Below are 19,714 nucleotides of genomic sequence, written 5' to 3'. Positions count from 1 at the left end.
TCATTTTTCAAGAGCTCAGTCTTTTTCTTTCTTTCTTTCTTAATGATGATTATTAATTGCATCGCTTCCCGCATGACCTTGCTGAAGGGGCTAAAAGGGTGTCCATCCCTGGTACTGTAGAATTGGTGTAGCCCCCAAAGTATGCACGATGCGAGGTGGGGGGAGTGGAGGAAGTGAAAATTTAAAAAAATAAAAAAATAAAAAGCAGGAGAGAAAGCGAGCGAGAGGAGGAAGGAGGAGAGACAGGGCGAGCAGAGCATCAGGCAGACAGGCGCCGCCAGCCAATCAGAGGCGCGCTCCGGAGCTGCAGAGACCCAGCCTGGGAGCCCAGGGCTCGAGGTGCGCGGAGCCCAGTCTGGGCTCTCCGAGGACCGCGAGCAGCCGTGTGCAGAGCTCTGGGGAAGTCCCCTGCTTGCTTCTCATACATTAAGTTCCTTCCCACCAGTTAGGGCAAGTCAGCCAAGGTAAGGTTTCCATACATGACACTTTACTCTGTCGTGACATTAATATTTTTGTGCAGTGGGGCTGCTTTACCCAGTTGAGAATCAAAACAAGACCGGGGAGGTCTTCCTGCCGATGCGTTTTAGAGATTCAGGAGCTAACGGGAAAGTTGCCGTTCACGCCGGCAGCCTCAGCTCCTATACATTTGTATTTTCTCGTGCAGGAATGCTGTCTCAGAGCCTACGGAATGTGAGTCTGGTAACACCGTGGAGTCTGTTGGTGTTGGTCTGTGGCTGTACTGTGATCTGCCCTGCCCCTGAAGAAGTTGGCAGGATACTCAGCGAGGCACATTTGGATAGTGATGGCATCAATGTCAGCTGTCATTTATTTCTCCCAGTGAAAGTCAGGGGAACCACGTCAGAACAGAAGCAGGGACACTGAAATCGGATTTTCGAGGGTGTGTTTTAATTATCGCCTTTCCTCTAAATTTACATGGAATCCGAGCACCGAACTGCAGCAAGGCAAGCCTCGGTGTTTGGTTTTCTTTTTCCTTTCTTTCTTTCTTTCCTTCTTCTTTTTTCTTCCCGTGGATCGGTTCCGTAAGTGCTTTCTAAGGGCGTACAATGAAACTTTTACTTCTTTTAAAGGGGATTATAAATCATGCATGAAAAGAAATTAGTTAGGCTCCTGTGATCAGCAAAACACTTTATGGAGGATTTGCCCTTATGTTGTTAATTCTTATTTATTTCCCTTTCTTAATATCCTGGACATGATTTGAGTGTTAAAACAACGATTATTTTGTCTTGATTTCTATGTCTTGAAAACAAGGTAAAATGTTGCCGTATGTGTGTGAGTGTGTGTGTGTGCGTGTATGTGTGCGTGTGTGTGCATATGTGCGTGTGTGTGTTGCGTGCAGATGTGGAGCTGGCAAACCTCTCATCTGTAACAGGTGAAAAAATAGAATTTTATTAGCTGGAATGATTTCAATGTCTGTTATATTTAATGAACTTTCTGTTTAGTGAAAAATAAATGCTTCTTTGCCTTTTCTCTATTGGAAATCAGAAATAAAATAAAATAAAAACCTTAGCTAAAATTATTATGATCTTCAGTTTGCTCAGGTGATGGCATCACTGCTTTGAGCTGAGAGACAGATCAGAGAAAGATTTTGTTGTGCAGCCAAAAACACTAACTACTGGCTCAGACTGTTTTTCAGACCTTTATTTCCCACTCTGGGATCACCCACAGATTTTTCAGGGTAGGGGGCTTTCCTTTTGCAGTAATTGTTCTCTATTTTACTGTACTTGTCTTGGGAGAGAAAAATATTCAATTCTAAATCAAGGGTTTGGGTTCCAGGCAAGATTGCATACATGCATTTTGGATGTGGGAGGGGGAAGGCAGGATGTGAAATTAGTAGAGAATTAGTTCCATATCTAACCAAGAACCAATCATGTTTGCAGGCTCCTTCAAGCTTCCTGCTATGTAGTCTATTCTGCATTTCTTGATAATAAATTGACCTAGTGTGTGTCAATCGGTTTATTTACCTCTTAAAACATCGAGGAGCTTTTGTGAATAAGTATTTTATAAATCATAGTTCTGATGAGTCTTCATAGATATAGCTAACTTAATGAAACAAACAAAATGACACCAGTGGTCAAGACTGCTTTCCTATCTGACAACAATAGGAAGTAGAAAATGAGGATTTGCTATTTTATATGCAATAGAAATGCTCTACTGAAGATAATCCAGTAGTAATAGAGAGTATACGATTAGAAGGAAACTAAGTGACAGGAAACTCTAGCTGAAACTGTATCTAGTGAAGGTTGAATATAATTAGCTACAGCAGTTATGCATGTGCAATACCAACCAGTACTTGAATAAAGTGTGCCCACTGTAAAATTTGGAACATGTTATTGCCCCAAATGCCCTACTTCAAGTGGATATAGTGGAATCATGGGAATTAATTTGTCACTTAGTCCAACTTTATAAATTTTTTAGAATAAGGATGCTATATATAGTTAACTATAAAGTACTTTTCCTCCCTTGGCCCATATAAGTAGCATTAGTAAGCATTATGTTGATTTTTGTGGTCTGATAAATACAAACCACATGTCTACAGGTTTCTGTTCCTCACCTGTCCTGGATTTGGTTTGTTGATGATTAACAGATAGAAGTATACCTCACATATTTGCAACTTATCTTAACTATTCTTTAGAATCTCAAGTTGCATGCAAGCTTCAAGATATATAGACTAAAACATGGTGAAACTAATGACAGGATAAATTTATTATTCTTGAATCTATATGTTTGATAACAGTGTAGTTTTGTGACCAATGAGGAGATTAAGCTTTTAAATTCAAACTATGTGTAAAATTTTTTTTGCTCTTCTTAAAGATAAGTACAAGGCTCCAAACTCTTTAATTATAATTTTATTATAATTATAATTTTATAATATATTATAAATATACATTATATAAAATATATAATAATTATATATTATGATTTTAATTATAATTTTATTATATATCCTCATTATTATTGAATCATTCATGTCAATGGAACTATATTCTAGATTAGGCCCCCTTACCTTGATATTATTGAAATTCTAGGCTCCATGATTCTCATAGGGAATTGCCTTGTGCATTTTAGACTACTTCGGAGCAGGATTGTACTCTCTACCAAGTAAAGACCAGTAAAAGTACCCTGAAGGTATAACAACCAAAATGTCTCCATCCATTTCTAACTATTCCTGTTGGAAGTAGGTAAAACTATATGCCTTCTCCATTGGGAACTACTGCTCTAAGCAAAAACAACTGGTGTGTATAGAAACATACTTGAGTAGGCAGCAACCCATGTGTAGCTCATGTTGAGTGCTCTACAGATCAGTTCTCTTCTATTGCTTTGATAATGGATGGATTTTAACTTGGATGCTTTTTGTGATGGTCTGACAATAATGTAGAAAAGCTTGTGAACATCATATTGTTTTCTTCTAGACTTAGGTCTTCTATATTATGTGTTAATATTCTGGAGAACAAGAAGATATAATACAGGAGAGAAGGGCAACATAGATATTTGGGCTGGAGACAAATTTCACTTCAATTTCTCAGATGAGCTTTTAATATAAATAAGAAATAAGTGCTTTCATTTATATATTTCATACTGATTCTTGTTATAGTTGCTTTCATTATAATTTTGGAGTCTTTGTATGTGTGGGTGTTCACTCGAGTAATTTTGTATTATTGAAATAATTTACAGTGTTTAAAACTTCCAGAAGTAAAAGGAACACATTTTGATTTAAACATCACAGTGTTTTTATACTCATCATGGTATGTAGCACAATGGAAAAACACTGAGATTAATGACTCAAAGATATGGCAGATCATGAGTATTGCCATGGATAAGGTGACACATGATTTGTCAGCAGACCACTTTCCTCAAATGTAAAAAAAGGGATAATAATCGGTGTGGAAAACAAACATACCAGGTGCTATAATTGGTTGTAATTTGTAAAGATTTATACCCATGTTGTTAGATTATCATGTATTCAATGACTTTGAAGATTTGTTTGATGAGAATTGATTTAGCATGCTAACTCTTCCAGCTGTTCTAAGGTGGTTAAATATCATCTACAAGAAAAGTTGGTATTCTTTCTTCAAATATGTTCTTTTACAGATGAAAAGGAACAACTTCAATTTGTAATATGTGATTCAATATTATTGACAAACCTCAGTTTTTTCTTCCATTTTTACTTATATCATCTAAAATTATAATTGATTATAAAAGTACCGACACATCAATGAAAGATTGTGGTTTGATAATTCCTATCCAGCAGGAACCATTATTAGCACTTTGGTACATATTTTTAAATTTTTTTTAAATTAATATAGGTGTCTCCTCATAGTTGTAAATTTAAAACAGATTTAAAGTAAAAATGATATACAAATGTAGGCATTCACATAAACACATATACACACCATTTTTAAGCAAATAAAACACAATTTCATTACATTATATATAACTAATTTTATAGCATGTTAGTATTTCATATGAGTTAAATTTCATGGGGTCATGTGTATGCATGTATATATATTTTGTTGTTTTGAAAAATACTCCAATATGCTTTAATGCGGAGGCCTCACATTTAATACTACTTCAATGTTAAGAACAGGTATTTAATACTGATTTTTATTTTCAGTAGGACAGAGTATTTTCAGATTGGTGGCTGCTTCTGCCATATTGAGTATTGTGTATAATTGTACAGATATACTGTCATTAACTTAAGTAATCGCTTATAATTTAAAATGAAGAGTAAAGAAAACATCAGAACAAATAATTTAATATCTTTATCACTGCTGATAGTGTGTTGACTTTCAGGGAAAAGAATTGACAGAGAAGTACTGTAGGAAGAAGTATAAAAGGAGCATTTACTCTAATGTACTCTGACACACCTGAATTTACTTCTGTGAATATAAGAAAATTCTGTTATGTAGACCTCTGCATTGCCAGACTATTTTAATTTAAGCTATTTCTTGATAATCTTAGAATAAAGTGAATAGAGGTATATCCCAAAAATTAGTTAGATAGAAAGTACTATGAAAGCAAATATTTCACTTTTGTAAGATCCTTCATTTTCAGGGCAAGTTCATAATCAAAATTTTATTCAAAGTGCATGAAATATAGTATATGAATGGCTGGTAAAATGTATTCAGGTTTTAAGACTACTCTTCCTGGGGCTGGCACTGTTGTGCAGCAGGTAAACACCCTGGCCTGAAGCGCTGGCATCGCATATGGGCGCCGGTTTGAAACCCGGCTGCTCCATTTCCTGTCCAGCTCTCTGCTATGGCCTGGGAAAGCAGTAGAAGACGGCCCAAGTCCTTGGGCCCCTGCACCCGTGTGGGAGACCCAGAGGAGGCTCCTGGCTTCAGATCAGCACAGCTCCAGCCATTGCGGCCAACTGGGGAGTGAACCATCAGATGGAAGACCTCTCTCTCTCTCTCTCTCTCTGCCTCTCCTCTCTGTGTGTAACTCTTTCAAGTAAAATAAATAAATCTTTAAAAATAAAAGACCACCCTTCCAAGGATTAATTCAAGTATCATTTCCATGTCATTCAATATTTAGATGATTATAAGGATCCTCAAAAGGGTATTTATTATTATATTAATTTATTTGGGGTAATTATACATGACTTACATGCAACTATGCACAACTAGATATAGCTTACAATTTTATTTGATTAAATTTTATTTAGTTATGTGATCTCAAAAGTATTTAATAAAAATATATAAATCAGGAGCACAGTTGTCAATGCAATATAATTGAGACAACATGCCATTTTAACCTATCAAATCATCATAATTTGTGAAACTAATGATGGTACTGATATAATTGAATGCTTATTCGTATTTATTATGGTGGATTTGGAAGTGGAATTGAGAGTCAATATACAGACCTTTTTGCTTTATTCACTTCAGAGGTAGTGGTAAAGAGAGATAGGCAGACAGACAGACAGAGACAGAGAGAATTAATACCCAATGATTTAATCTCAAAATGCTTATAACCGTCGAGGATGGATTGCAGCTGAATCTGGGAACCAAGAATGCAATCAGGCCTCCCATGTGGCAGAAACCCAATATTTGAGCCATCCCCACTGTGTCCTTAGATTCCCATCAGTAAGAACTTAGAATCAGGAGCCAGAGTCAAGAATCCCACCCAGACACTCTGCTACAGGATGAGCACATCTTAACCACTGCTCATAACATACTGTTTTGAAAAACAGTTTGTAATCTGTTGCCAGAGACAGAAAAGTGTAGGTTATCTCATATATAACTTCTGGGTGTAAATAATTAGTAATCAAAACATTTTTAAAGCAGGAAACACATCAAATAATTGATATTAATTTTATAGCTTGAGTAATATAAATATAATTAAATTTAAGAAAGTTGAATATAATATGAAATACCTTCAAAAAGTTCATGAAATATAAACATTGACTAACTTTATTTTGAAATATGTTTAAATTCAAGCATAATTTTATAATATACATTTTAAAATATTTGAAAATCAGAGTTGCACAGAGAGAGAGAGAAGAGAGGCAGAGAGAGAGAAAAAAAGAGAGATGGGTGTGGGGAGCAAACCGGACTAGACTGTTACTGAAATTAAGACTTATTCGATGCATCTGCTCTCCCACAATATGGCGCTGGGAGAGAAGTAAACAGCTTCCGCACAGCTGCCTCCAGTTCAACTAATAAACTGTAGGACTTGCTCCTGATTGGAGAGCAGCGTACTCGGCGTGTGGGCAGCCGAGTTAGGATTGGCGGAGAAGGACTATAAAGGAGGAGAGAGACGGCATGCACCAGGAACATCTATGGGGAACATCTAAGGGAACCCGTGCAGCCCCCGAGAGAACCGGCCGGCGGTGTGCCGCTCCCCTGCAGAAGTGGGGAATGCGGCCAGGGGGAACTGCCCTTCCACGGAGGTGGAAGGGATAGTAGCCAACCCGGGAAGAACCAGCAGCAAACCCGGGGAGGGCCGAGCAGACGAAAGAACAGCGCAGGGTCCTGTGTCGTTCCTCCACGAAGAGGGGGAGCGACATAATGGTGCCGTGACTCGGATAGGAAACTTAGGACGGATAGCAAACTTAGGAGGGAAGAAACGGGAAGAAACGGGAAGAACTAGGGAAAATATCGGAGAGAGAAACTAGCAAACAGCCTAGGGAAAAGCCGGACGAAAAAGGAGCCGGAAGAAGCTATTGAAAGCCTAGGCATAGACTCGGATACGGACTACGGGGGGAAGCTGGGAGAAATCTCTAAGGTCGAAAGCGAAAGTGAACGCTAGAACAAACAGACTCGGACGCGGACTGTGGGGAGAGGCCAGGAGAAATGAGGGAGGAATATCGTTGGAGGAAAGCTTGGGGAAACATACCGGGTAGAGAAAAATGTTAGGGAAATTGAAGCCGCGGGGGGCAGGCCAAGGCGGAAACGAAAGCCACTTTGGGGTTCTCAAGTTAGCCCGGGAATAGGGGGCGAAAAGTTGAAACTAGAAGCTGAGACGCAAGCCAGGTTGGGATCCGTCTGATTAGCCCGGGGAGCAAAGGACGGGAAGCCAAACCGTGGGGCGGAGACGTACGCTGGGTTGAATTCGCCAGGCTAGCCCGGGGAACTTGGATTGAATGCTAGTGGTGGAGACGCAAGCTACGCTGTGTTACTCGCGGAAGCCGCCGCGTGCAGAGAGAGCACGGGGCGTGAATAGATAGGGAACGCTGGCGTAGGCCGTGGTTCAGACGCGAAAGGGTTAAGCGTGGAGACCGCGGAGCGCGCAAAGCCGAGCCGCGCAAAGCCGGGAAGCTGCGCAGATGAGAGAGGCGCGCGGGCTGAAGCGGCGCAGAGCCGGGAACCCGCCGGTGGGGCGAGGTGCCGGGAAGCTGCGGGGATAAGAGAAACAGAAGTTTGGAAGGGAAGTAAAAGAGAAATGGGAATGCTGGAAGATAGAAGTGAAATGGGAGAGGTAGGAATGCCCGGAGATAGAGAAATTGAGAAAAATAAGGCCTCCCCTCAACATGCCAATTAGAAGGCTTGGATTCGGTCTGCCCGATTAGTGAGGCGATGAGCACCTGGGCGGCTAGCCGCAGGTCACCGAAGACAGGCACGAATTAACATCAGTAAAGCTTCCCCACAATGCAACAATTAGGAGGCTTGGATTCGGTCTGCCTGATTTAAGGCTGTAAGCGCCAGCAAAGCTCGACCAGAGTATGAGCTGCAGGTCACCGAAGATAGGCACGAACCAACACTAATAAGTCTCCCCCACAATAAGGCAATGAGAAGGCTTGGATTCAGTTTGCCTGATAGGTTTTGTAAGCCCCTGCAGGCAGAGCAGAGCATGCGCTGCAGGGCACCGAACACAGGCACACATCAGCGCCTAAAAACCTCCTCACAACATGGCGAAGAGAGGACCCGGATTCGGTTTTGCCTGATGGATAGGACTTGTAAGAGCCTGTGGCAACTCTAGCAAGTAGAGCAGAGTGTGTACCGCGGGACACCGAAGACAGGCGTGTATCAACGCTAAAAAATAAAAAGAAAGGGGGATCTGTGGGGAGCAAACCGGACTAGACTGTTACTGAAATTAAGACTTATTCGATGCATCTGCTCTCCCACAATATGGCGCTGGGAGAGAAGTAAACAGCTTCCGCACAGCTGCCTCCAGTTCAACTAATAAACTGTAGGACTTGCTCCTGATTGGAGAGCAGCGTACTCGGCGTGTGGGCAGCCGAGTTAGGATTGGTGGAGAAGGACTATAAAGGAGGAGAGAGACGGCATGCACCAGGAACATCTATGGGGAACATCTAAGGGAACCCGTGCAGCCCCCGAGAGAACCGGCCGGCGGTGTGCCGCTCCCCTGCGGAAGTGGGGAATGCGGCCAGGGGGAACTGCCCTTCCACGGAGGTGGAAGGGATAGTAGCCAACCCGGGAAGAACCAGCAGCAAACCCGGGGAGGGCCGAGCAGACGAAAGAACAGCGCAGGGTCCTGTGTCGTTCCTCCACGAAGAGGGGGAGCGACAGATGGGGAGAGAGAGAGAGAGGTTTTCCATCCACTGGTTCCCTCCCAATTGGCCGCAATGGCTGGAGCTGCGCCAATCCAAGGCCAGAAGCCAGGAGCCTCTTCCAGGTCTCCCACGTGGGTGCAGGGGCCCAGGGACTTGGGCCATCTTCCATTGCTTTTCAGAGGCCATTAGAAGGAAGCTGAATCAGAAATGGAGCAGTTGGATCACAAATCAGTGCCTGTATGGGATGTTGGCATGGCAGGCAGTGGCATTACCTGGTATTACACAATGCCTGCTCGGCTTATTCATTTTTAAAGCATGCATAATAAGTTTAACTGCATCATGTAACATCATTTGGATAAACTTAAGTAAAAGTAAAAAATACTGGTTTTATGGAAAACAAGTTTATTGGATAATTAGTTCAGTTTAACTTAGCAGTAGATGAGAAAGTCTTGGATTATTCGTATTGAAAAGTACACCAGTTCCCAAAGACTTTATTTTAAAAGATTTATTTTATTTATTTAAAAGAGTTACAGAGAGAGGTAGAGCCAGGGAGAGAGGGTCTTTTATCTGCTTGTTCACTCCCCAAATGACTGCAATGGCCAGAGCTGAGCTGATCCGAAGCCAGGAGCCAGGGACTTCTTTCAGGTCTACCACACGGGTCCACTGTACCAAGGACTTGGGCCATCTTCTACTGCTTTCCCAGGCTATAGTAGTGAGCTGGATTGGGAGTGGAGCTGCCAGGACTCAAACCAGCACCCATATGGGATGCTGGCACTGCAGATGGCAGCTTTTTTAAAAAAATATATTTATCAGGGACTGGCGCTGTAACACAGCAGGTAAAGCTACCGCTTGCAGTGCCAGCATCCCATATGGGCGCCGGTTAGAAACCTGGCTGCTCCACTCCTGATCCAGCTCTCTGCTATGGCCTGAGAAAGCAGTAGAAGTCCTTGAGCCCCTACCGAAGTGGGAGACCCAGAGGAAGCTTCTGGCTCCTGGCTTCTGATCAGCACAGCTCTGCCTATTGTGGCCAATTGGGGAGTGAACCAGCAGATGGAAGACCTATCTTTCTCTCTCTTTCCCTTTCTCTCTCTCTCTTTCTCTCTGTGCCTCTCCTTCTCTCTGTTCTCTCTGTGTGTAAGTCTTGCTTTCAAATAAGTAAATGAATTAAATATATATATATATATATATATATATAGAGAGAGAGAGAGAGAGAGAGAGAGAGACTACATACACACAGAAAGATTTTCCATCCGTTGTTTCACTTCTCAGATGGCCACAACAGCTTGAGCTGGGCCAGGCTGAAGCCATGAGCCAGGAGCTTCATCCAGGTCTCCCCCATGGGTGGCTGGGGCCCAAGCACTTGAGTCAATTTCTGCTTCTTTCCCACATGCATTAGCAGGGATGTGGATGGGAAATGGAGGAGCTGGGACTCAAACTTGCACACTCCTTCACAAGTGGTAGTCTTTTAATTGGCATTTTTGACCACTCTGTCAAATGTCTGCCTCAGTTTTATACAATTTTTGATTGAAATCTCCAAGGGATGATTTCATGGAATCAGTTGAATACACATGTGGAGTTCAGGGGACTGCTATATACAGGAAGTGTGAAATCAAGAATCATCACTCATAGATTATGTTTAAAGTGAATAGACAAAATGTGAGGAAAAGATGGAAAATATCAGGGCCCTGAGAGCAACCAACCTCCACAGATTGGGAAGATGAAGAAGCCAACACCAGTGAATGAGGATTAAATCCCGCTGAAGAAATGTCTTAGCAGTCTAGAAAACATTTAATATTGTTGAAATGAGTCTTCCAAGCACATAGAAATATATATTCAGCATATGTATTATAACACTTTCATTGAAGTAAAATAATTAGTTTCCTTAATTTTAAAGAAATATTTATCTTTAAGGGCTTTATTTATTTTGGTTGCTTAACTTTGACCAACATCTATTTATGGAAATAATTTTAGATTCAACGTAAGTTTGACATTAGAAACAACTAAATCATTTTTGGACATTATATAGATAAATGTTGCTACAAAATTATCACTTTAATACCCTATGGTTTTTATCCACTTGTCCTGTAATACATCACTTGGCTTAACTTAAAGTTTGAGATTAAAGGTTTTGCTTCCAGATATGCCTGATTTTTAAAACAAACCACATCACCCTTAGTAGTAACTCTTGGAAAATATTGCTTACTGTCAATCCAAAATTATTTTCCAATTATTATAGTAAAATAAGAGTAGATGAGTAGATCAGACATGAAGTTTCCTCCAGCCAATATTTTAGTTAAGACACTGTGTGTTTTCACTTGCCCATTCTGCGTGTGATTTATGCCCAAACTTTGAAGTGCAGGAGAAATCATTAAGAACGGAGATATAAATCTGCAGTTTCAGCTGCAGGAATGAAGTTACTATTAAGTTGTAAAACTGTTATTTAAACAACCACAAAATATTGCTATATCATGAGATTATTTCAACGAGACTGGCACCAGTTAGAATGTTCTTTCATACAATTATTCCAAAACATATGCACACAATCACAAATATGCATACACGCAATCACCATCTTATGACTTTATACTCATACTCTGTGTCCTCAAACTAACAGGATAATACTCTACTTCATTAGCTCTTAATCCACAACATTTCATTCAGAATATTTATAATCTTAGATAAATTCAGTGAAACACAGCCTTATGAGACAAGTACTATCAATACTTTAATTTTATTTTTTTTATTTTCAGTTTATTTGAAAGGAAGACACATACACACGCACACGCACACACACAAGGGGAGAGAGAGATTGAGGAGAGAGGGTGTTTCTACTCACTGGTTCGTTCCTCATAACTCAATATGAGTCTTACACATGATTTGCAAGAACCCAACTATTTGAGCCATCACCTGCTGCTTCCTAGGATATTAATTAACAGGAAGCTGGACCAGAAGCAGTGCTAGAGCTCGAACCAGGCACTCCAGTATAGGATGTGGATATCCCAAGCCGTATTTTAACAGCTGCCCCAAATGCCCACTCCTGAATCACTTTTAAGTTATCTAGAAGTGTTGTGCAGAAGCATATTGGAAGGGCTATATAGTAAGAAGAATAATGAGCCCTGAAGATGTCCATGTCCTAAACCCTGGATCATCTGCTTAAGTTATGTTGCCTGATAAAGATGGATTAAGGTTGTAGATGGAACTAAGTTTGCTAATAAGAGTCTGTATTAGGGAGATGATCCTGGATTAACAAGGTGGGTCATACGTAACCACCAACATCTTTACAAGTGTGTGAGGGATGCAGAGCTAAGATCCAAGTGGTATCAACATAGGAAGAACTCAATCTAAGTTGCTGCTTTGGCATATGGAGGAAGAAGCCAAGCCTAACGAGCTTTGGGCAACCTCTCAAAACTGGGAAAGGCAAGAAAATGGTTCCTACCACAGAGACTCAGGAACAGAACTCAGCCCTGCTAAGACTTTGATTTTACCTCAATTGAAGCTAATTCCTGTAACACTTCTGAGCTGTAGGAATATGAGATAATAACTGTTTTGTTTGAAGCCATTAAGTTTGTGGTGTTGGTTTACATTACCTACAGAAAACTGTACTTCTAGCATATTGAGATATATTATGTTCATGCCTTTTTTACAAGCCACATGTCATATGGATTTTATGAGAGGAAATATACAGAGTATCATTGAATCTGTAATAATTATACCATTGACTTCATATTGTTATATTATTCAAGGTTAAATTTATGGAAAAAAGTTGAATCAGACCTAAAAGATATTAGTTTTCGGAAGGATGTTAGTTACCTCAAAGAGAAGATAATATTTAATTATCTTTAATGAAATAAAACAATTTATCATATCTAATGTATAATTTCTTGTCTCCAGTAATATATTGTATTGCTATTTTTATGAATTTATTAGACATCTGGTTCCTGTGTCCTAATGTGGATGAAAAATATTGAATTATTTTTACAGCTCCCCTTAGTAAATTCTTCATGTATGTAGCTATATAAACAATCAACAAAATAAAATGTAAAAAATATTTCAAAATAAGTATATAACTTTCTCTTACTTTGACAATGCAGAAAATATTTACTCAGCTTTTGAGCAAAACATTTAGAAAATAAAGTAAAATTAACTATGATAAAATACTCTGTTGTTTAGAGAGTATTTTAAAGATATAAGCAGGTATAAACAATGAAGTTGGGCTTAGAATATGAAATCTGTATTCTTTTACTGATTTCACTACTCCTTAAAAAAGTGACTGGGTTGTTGCTTAAACTTCTCAAAACTGTAAAATAGGGAACAAAAAATTCTTTATCTTCCCAGCTTGAATTGCTTTTTCTCATGTATAAATCATAACATTTATGAGAATGCATTAGGAAAATGCCAGATTTCATATGTATACCTCCTCCTTAGGGTATGCATTACACATGAGCTAGAATTGAGAGTGGAGCCAGGACTCAGATCTAGAGATTCTGATGTGGGATGTGGGGTCCCAAGCAGTGCCTTAACTGCTAAGCCAAGTGCCTGCACCTATGTCTACCCTAAAATGTTTCATAGGTATTGTTTCATCATACCTGACTGCAAAAGCCCTTTTAAACAAACAACTCTATTAGTGACAATAAGAGCTACTGACTTAACATGCACCGGCACCAACCCTGGACATTGTGGAGACGTGATGGAGTAATGCCCAGCGTTCCCTAATCTGGTTTGTTGATGACCTGAGAGACACTGGGAAACTTTTTATCTGAGTTTTCATATTCTTTTTTTTTTTTAAATCCTAAATAGAATTTTATTGTTTATAGAACAAGATGTTAGCACATTAATGTTCATCAGTGGTAAAAGGCTTCCTCTGATCAACATAAAATCCCCCAAATTCCAGGACGCAAGTTCATAGATGCATGCAACACATAAGCACTATGTCAATGATCAAGTCGTTTTTACTACCATATGCAATGATCCTCATTATAATGCAGTTACTTAGAAACTAGAATAATCATCCTCTATAGGATCAATCTAAATAAAATATTAACAAAATTATATAATGCAAAGTTGAATGTGTTATTCCTCACTAATTCACAGTTCATGTGTCCACCAACCTCAGCTACCTAAAACTCAGTGAAGCAGGAAATAAGTAAAAGTGTCCTAGAATATCTAAAATAGACATCATAGAGTACATATGATGGATGGAGCCTCCCTCTGGTTCAGCATCATGACTCTTTTTTTTGTTTTTCAAACTTTTATTTAATGAATATAAATTTCCACCCGCAACCCTCCCCTTTCCCACTCCCTCTCCCCTTCCATTTACATCAAGATTCATTTGGCTGAGTTTTCATATTCTTAATTGGTATGCTGCATTCAAATGATTGAATCCCAGGTAATTAAAAATGTGTGAAAGAACCAAGGCCTTGTGGCAAAACTTCAGCTTGGTACAGAGCCTTTGGAAGTCACATCAACATCTGTGCTGCTTCCAAAGGCTCTGGCCAGGCACCCCAATGCAGGATCAATACCCAGTGATGTGCTCATCCCTGACACCCAAGCAATTGCAATTTTATATTCTTCTTCATATTTTGATTTTCTGAGTTATGACTTTGATTCTATTAATTTGTTAGGTTAGATGGCTATTAAACTTACTCCCCCTTTATTCAGCCCCTACTTAGCTAAAATATCCACAAATAGATACTTCATTTATCCATCCAAATAATTCTCCCAATACTTATTCCATGTATGTACGTGGAAATAATAGGTGGGCTATAGATAGAGATGTATATGTATACTTTGTGCAACTTTATTTTCTTTATCCCCAAGCAAGCATGGAATTTCATCCATATTAATTGAAAGCATATCTTTACTTATTGCATTACTGGAATCTGCAAGTCAGTGTGTCAGTCTGATTCTTTCTCTGTTGGTCTCTTAACTAATTCTCAGCTCTGTTTCTCTATGTCCCACCATATTGCGTCTCTTCAACTTTGTCCCTCTGAATTTCTATGTGTTGTTCCTTCTTTTTTCCTATTTTCAATCCTGTGCTCTGATAATATTTTAAAAATCCTATGCATCACCTTTATCATTCTTGATTTCTACCAATTTTTCCAATCTTCTCCATCCCTTCCAGTCTTCAAGGTCAATCAACCTTATTCAACTGCTAACGAGTATGCCTGAATGGGGTAGCCCTCTTTCCATCTGAAAGGCAGCAATGTTAGAGAACTTGTCCTCATCCTTCCCCAGAAGGTTGCAGGTGACACTTTGAAGTCAACCCCCCCCCTTTTTTTTGACAGGCAGAGTTAGACAGTGAGAGAGAGAGAGAGAGAAAAAGGTCTTCCTTCCATTGGTTCACTCCCCAAATGGCCACTACAGCTGGCGCGCTGCGCAGATCCGAAGCCAGGAGCCAGGTGCTTCTTCCTGGTCTCCCATGTGGGTGCAAGCACTTGGGCCATCCTCCACTGCCTTCCTGGGCCACAGCAGAGAGCTGGACTGGAAGAGGAACAACCTGGACAGAATCTGGCACCCCGACCTGGACTAGAACCCCAGGGTGCTGGCGCTGCAGGCGAAAGATTAGCCTAGTGAGCCGCGGTGCCGGCCTACAGTCACTCTTCAACTTAAAAGGTCATGACTATTATTTGAACTTTCTCTATCCTGTACTCCCAAGTTCTAAAACAACGAGATTGTGTGTGTGTGTGATTGTGTGTGTGTGTGTGTGTGTGTGTGTGTGGTAGAGGTGATGCAGAGTGTATGTTTTTCTCTTTTTTCTGTAATGATGTATATTTCCAAAAATCTACAAAATTTTTGTGTTGCCTTTGATACCTAAAGACGATTTTCTTCTGGATCTTTTGAGTAGATGATGTGAAATTAAATTTAAAGTAATTTACTCAGCTTTAAATATAGATTTTATAAATGTTTTATAAGGGAAAATTTACTTTGAGCAGCTTAGTACTCACATGAACCAAAGGAAAAAAAAAATGTGTGAGATGACAATAATCAGTAGTGTGTTAATAGCACTGGTTTGAAACTGCTGAGCCATGAATCACCTTTTGGTTGAGGTACTCTTACCAACTTCAAAGGCAGCTCTTGGGTGACTGTGTCTCTGGAAGTGTCTAACAGTTAGGAATAGCTTGTATCTGAGGAAGCGTCTCACTGCATTTTCAGTTGAGTACCAAGGAGAATTTCTTATGTATGCAAAAGGTATTTTTAACACTTAAATTTGGTATTAACATTGTGGATGTGCTGACTCTTCAGAGTGTAAAATTGTGGCTTTCAGAACGAAGTAAACTAGGACACTGTGAGTATCCTGGAAATGAAATGCCAAACATTTAAAATGAAAAAGAAACACATTAACTCAATGAAAAGGCTAGATTGTTCTAATCAATAAACTCCACAAGAATAGTTCATTCCTAGCTAAAATGTGTTTATGGCCCTCATTTACCAACCACAGCAATCACTTTATTTGCAAAAATTTGATTTTCTAAGAGACATAAAATATTTAAAGTAACAATTGCTTCAAATCAGATTGTGTTTAATTGTTATTGATCTTTCTACTTTATCTAAATGCTCAACCTAGAGTTTGCCCTTCATTGAAAAGACACTCACTCAGATGTTAATCATAGTATGTTTCCCCTACAAACTACAGCTTGTGTTTATTGATATTTATTTTTTATCTAGAACTGTGCATTTCTTTTCCAACTTATTGAATTTCATTAAACATCCCTGAATAAGAAAATACAGTTTTATGAAATATAAAAGCATATTTTGAAAATGACCACAAAAGGTGAATTTAATAAAACTTTATTAATTCTGGCAGAGACATAATATATTGAAAAATCTCAGAGAAATTGTAATACAATTGTATACTTTGAATATGGATTTTTTTTACTTAACTTTCTGATTCATTTTACACTATGCAATATGTCGCTCCCCGTCTTCGTGGGGGAACGACACTAAACCCTGCCTAGGCTTCATATCCGAGTCACGGCACCATTATGTCGCTCCCCGTCTTTGTGGAGGAACGACACAGGACCCTGCGCTGTTCTTCTGTCTGCTCGGCCCTCCCCGGGTTTGCTGCTGGTCCTTCCCGGGTTGGCTGCTGGTCCTTCCACCTCCGTGGAAGGGCGGTTCCCCCTGCCACATTCCCCACTTTCGCGGGGGAGCGGCACACCGCCGGCCAGCTCTCTCGGGGGCTGCACAGGTGTTCCCCTTAGATGTTCCCCTTAGATGTTCCTGGTGCATGTTGTCTCTCTCCTCCTTTATAGTCCTCTTCCACCAATCCCAACTCTGCTACCCACACGCCGAGTACGCTGCTCTCCTCCAATCAGGAGCAGGTCCCACAGTTTATTGGTTGAACTGGAGGCAGCTGTGTAGAAGCTGTTTCCCTTCTCAGCGCCATATTGTGGGAAAGCAGATGCATAGAATAAGTCTTAATTCCAGTAACTTAGTCTAGTCCGAGTTGCTCCCAGTTGCTCCCCACACAATACACAAATGAAATTGCTGATAACTGCTGACCTCCGGTGCAGAAAGCCAAGGAGATTGCATATAGAAAACATTACAGTCTGAGGTCCCAGAAAAGGCCCAAATATGCTAAATTTTCCACATGGTATTTGAATCTACTACTACTTTTGTGTGAAGAATACTCATTTCCTATTTTTCTTTCTAACCATCTTATTATCCTAATAAAAGTGATAGCTGTTTTTTTTAGTTCTCTATCCTACCATCCAATTTTTGCATGCTCTTCAAAAATGTTTATAATTGTACGTGTTTCTTCTTTTTTTCTCTCTAATTAGTAGGTAAATCCAACTTAATTCACAATATTTCTGCCCCTTTACATGTGCTCCTAGTAGTTAAGATATTGCCCATCACACTGCCCAAAATAGATCCCAGAAAATAAGATACAGTGCCGTGAATCCAGCTGCCACTTGCAATGCTGGCATTCTATAGTGTACTGCCAGTTCACCTCCTGACTACTACACTTCTTATCAAACTCCCTATTAATGTGCCTGGAAAGGCATGGAAAGTGGCCCAACTGGTTGAGACATGAGAGACCAACAATGAGAAACCATTCTGTTCTTCAGCCTGGCCCAAGCTCCCAGTGGTTCGAGCAACCATCTGGGGATTTGGAGATTCAACCAATGGATGGATGATTCTTTCATTATGTCTCTCTCTCTCACTTTCTCTCTCTCCTTTCCCCTATTTCTTGTTCTGCCTGTAAAATAAATAAAATCTTTTAATACAAAATATAAGGCAGATATATGCATGGACTAAAATTGTAACCATTAAGACTTCTTTAAAAGTAGATTTAAAAAATTTAATGTAAATATAGCACACCTAGGTAATGGAGCTACAGTGGTGCACAGATCATAAGCATATGGCTAAATAATGGTCATAAGATGAGCACACCCAGGAAACTACCACCTGTATAAAATGGACTATTACTTGCTTTAAAAGACCTGTCTTGTCCACCTTCACCATCTTTCGCCTTCCCCAGATAGAACTTCTTTATACTTATTTCCAACAGTGTGATTGCTTTTGCCTGTGGTATTGTATGTAAATGAAACAATATGGAATTATTTCATCGTGTTTGGCTTTTCAACATTACTTTTATAAAATTCATCCATGTTGTTGAGCTAATCAGTAATTTATTTCATTGCTATAGGTTATTCTGTTATATGAAAATACCATAAGCTGTCCGTACTTGAGGGTATTCAGGTCGTTTGTAGTTATTAACTAAAACAAATAATAAAACTGTGGATATTCGTTCATTTGAATTTTTGTGTTGTAAGTTGGGAGTGAAATTACCGTGTCATGAGGTATGCACAAATCTAGCTTCAATAAATACAAATACTTTTGTGAAGTCAATATACTAATTTATACTTCATCATCACTATATGAGGATTACTTCTGTTATTATCAATCTTGTTAACTTTAACCATCCTGACAGGTAAGTGGTGATCTATAATTGTGTTCCTCCCAAAACTTTACTCAAATTTTTAACCTTTCAACTATAATACAATTAAAAATGCAATCAGTGTGCATGTTCATCACATGGATTTGACTGTTACTTATCACTTTCACTTTATTGATAATATCCCATCTTTATTTTTCTGAAGATCTAAAAGTAATACTTAGACATTAGATGCATAATTTTTATGGTTGGAATTTTAATGGCTTTCTAAAGTTTTTAGGCAGTAAATTTGACATTTAGTATTTTTTTTCATTTCCTTTAATAATTTTATAATAGTGTTTTCCAGTGCACTATAATTACTCTGTGGTAAATGTTTATTCCAGGTGCAACAGAAACAAATTATATTTTGCAGCTTTTAAAGGATATATATAAACAAGAAACAAGAAAGCTGTGCTAAAAACAAATAAGCTCATTCGTTTTGTTCATCACCTTAAAACATGAATCAGGTTTGAAATGCCATTTGTAGATAATGCCACTATAGGGACAAAAGAATAATGTCACCATTTCTTTGTTTCATCCCTCCTTAATTTGTAGGAAGAAGTCACTAACTGCCATAGAATGGTAGTGTAGACCTCAAAACACAAATGTTTGCATTTTTAAAAATATTTGAACAATTTCCCCTTTTTTCTAATTCTTAGAAAAGTAAGAATTTCTCTGATGAGGAAGCCAAATAGGGTTACTATGCTGTAACATAGTGGTAACATACTTCAAACTTCGCTTCCAACAAAACCTTTGCTGTGGGCCTTGGATATGTTTTACCTGTACAAACACATGTGAGG

The 19,714-nt window shown here is 39.3% G+C and overlaps 1 protein-coding gene across 4 annotated transcripts in view; it reads left to right on the top strand.

Annotated features, from left to right (window-relative positions):
* CDH18 (cadherin 18) overlaps nt 1-19,714 on the top strand; it is a 974,018-nt gene that overhangs the window by 502,717 nt on the left and 451,587 nt on the right. For 3 of the 4 annotated variants that reach the window (XM_017344660.4, XM_017344659.4, XM_002714078.6), the window contains exon 1: nt 324-464. The exons of the other annotated variant lie outside the window; for it this stretch is intronic. The gene's annotated coding sequence lies outside the window, so the exon portion shown is untranslated. Of the gene's footprint in view, nt 1-323; nt 465-19,714 lie in introns of those variants that run through there. 4 annotated transcript variants of the gene reach the window in all.

The sequence above is a fragment of the Oryctolagus cuniculus genome, chromosome 14 (assembly GCF_051225735.1).
Source record: "Oryctolagus cuniculus isolate XC-2025 breed Fujian yellow rabbit chromosome 14, ASM5122573v1, whole genome shotgun sequence".
Classification (NCBI taxonomy): domain Eukaryota; kingdom Metazoa; phylum Chordata; class Mammalia; order Lagomorpha; family Leporidae; genus Oryctolagus; species Oryctolagus cuniculus.
Note: the sequence above shows the minus strand (reverse complement) of the source record. Positions and strands in the feature narration are given on the sequence as shown.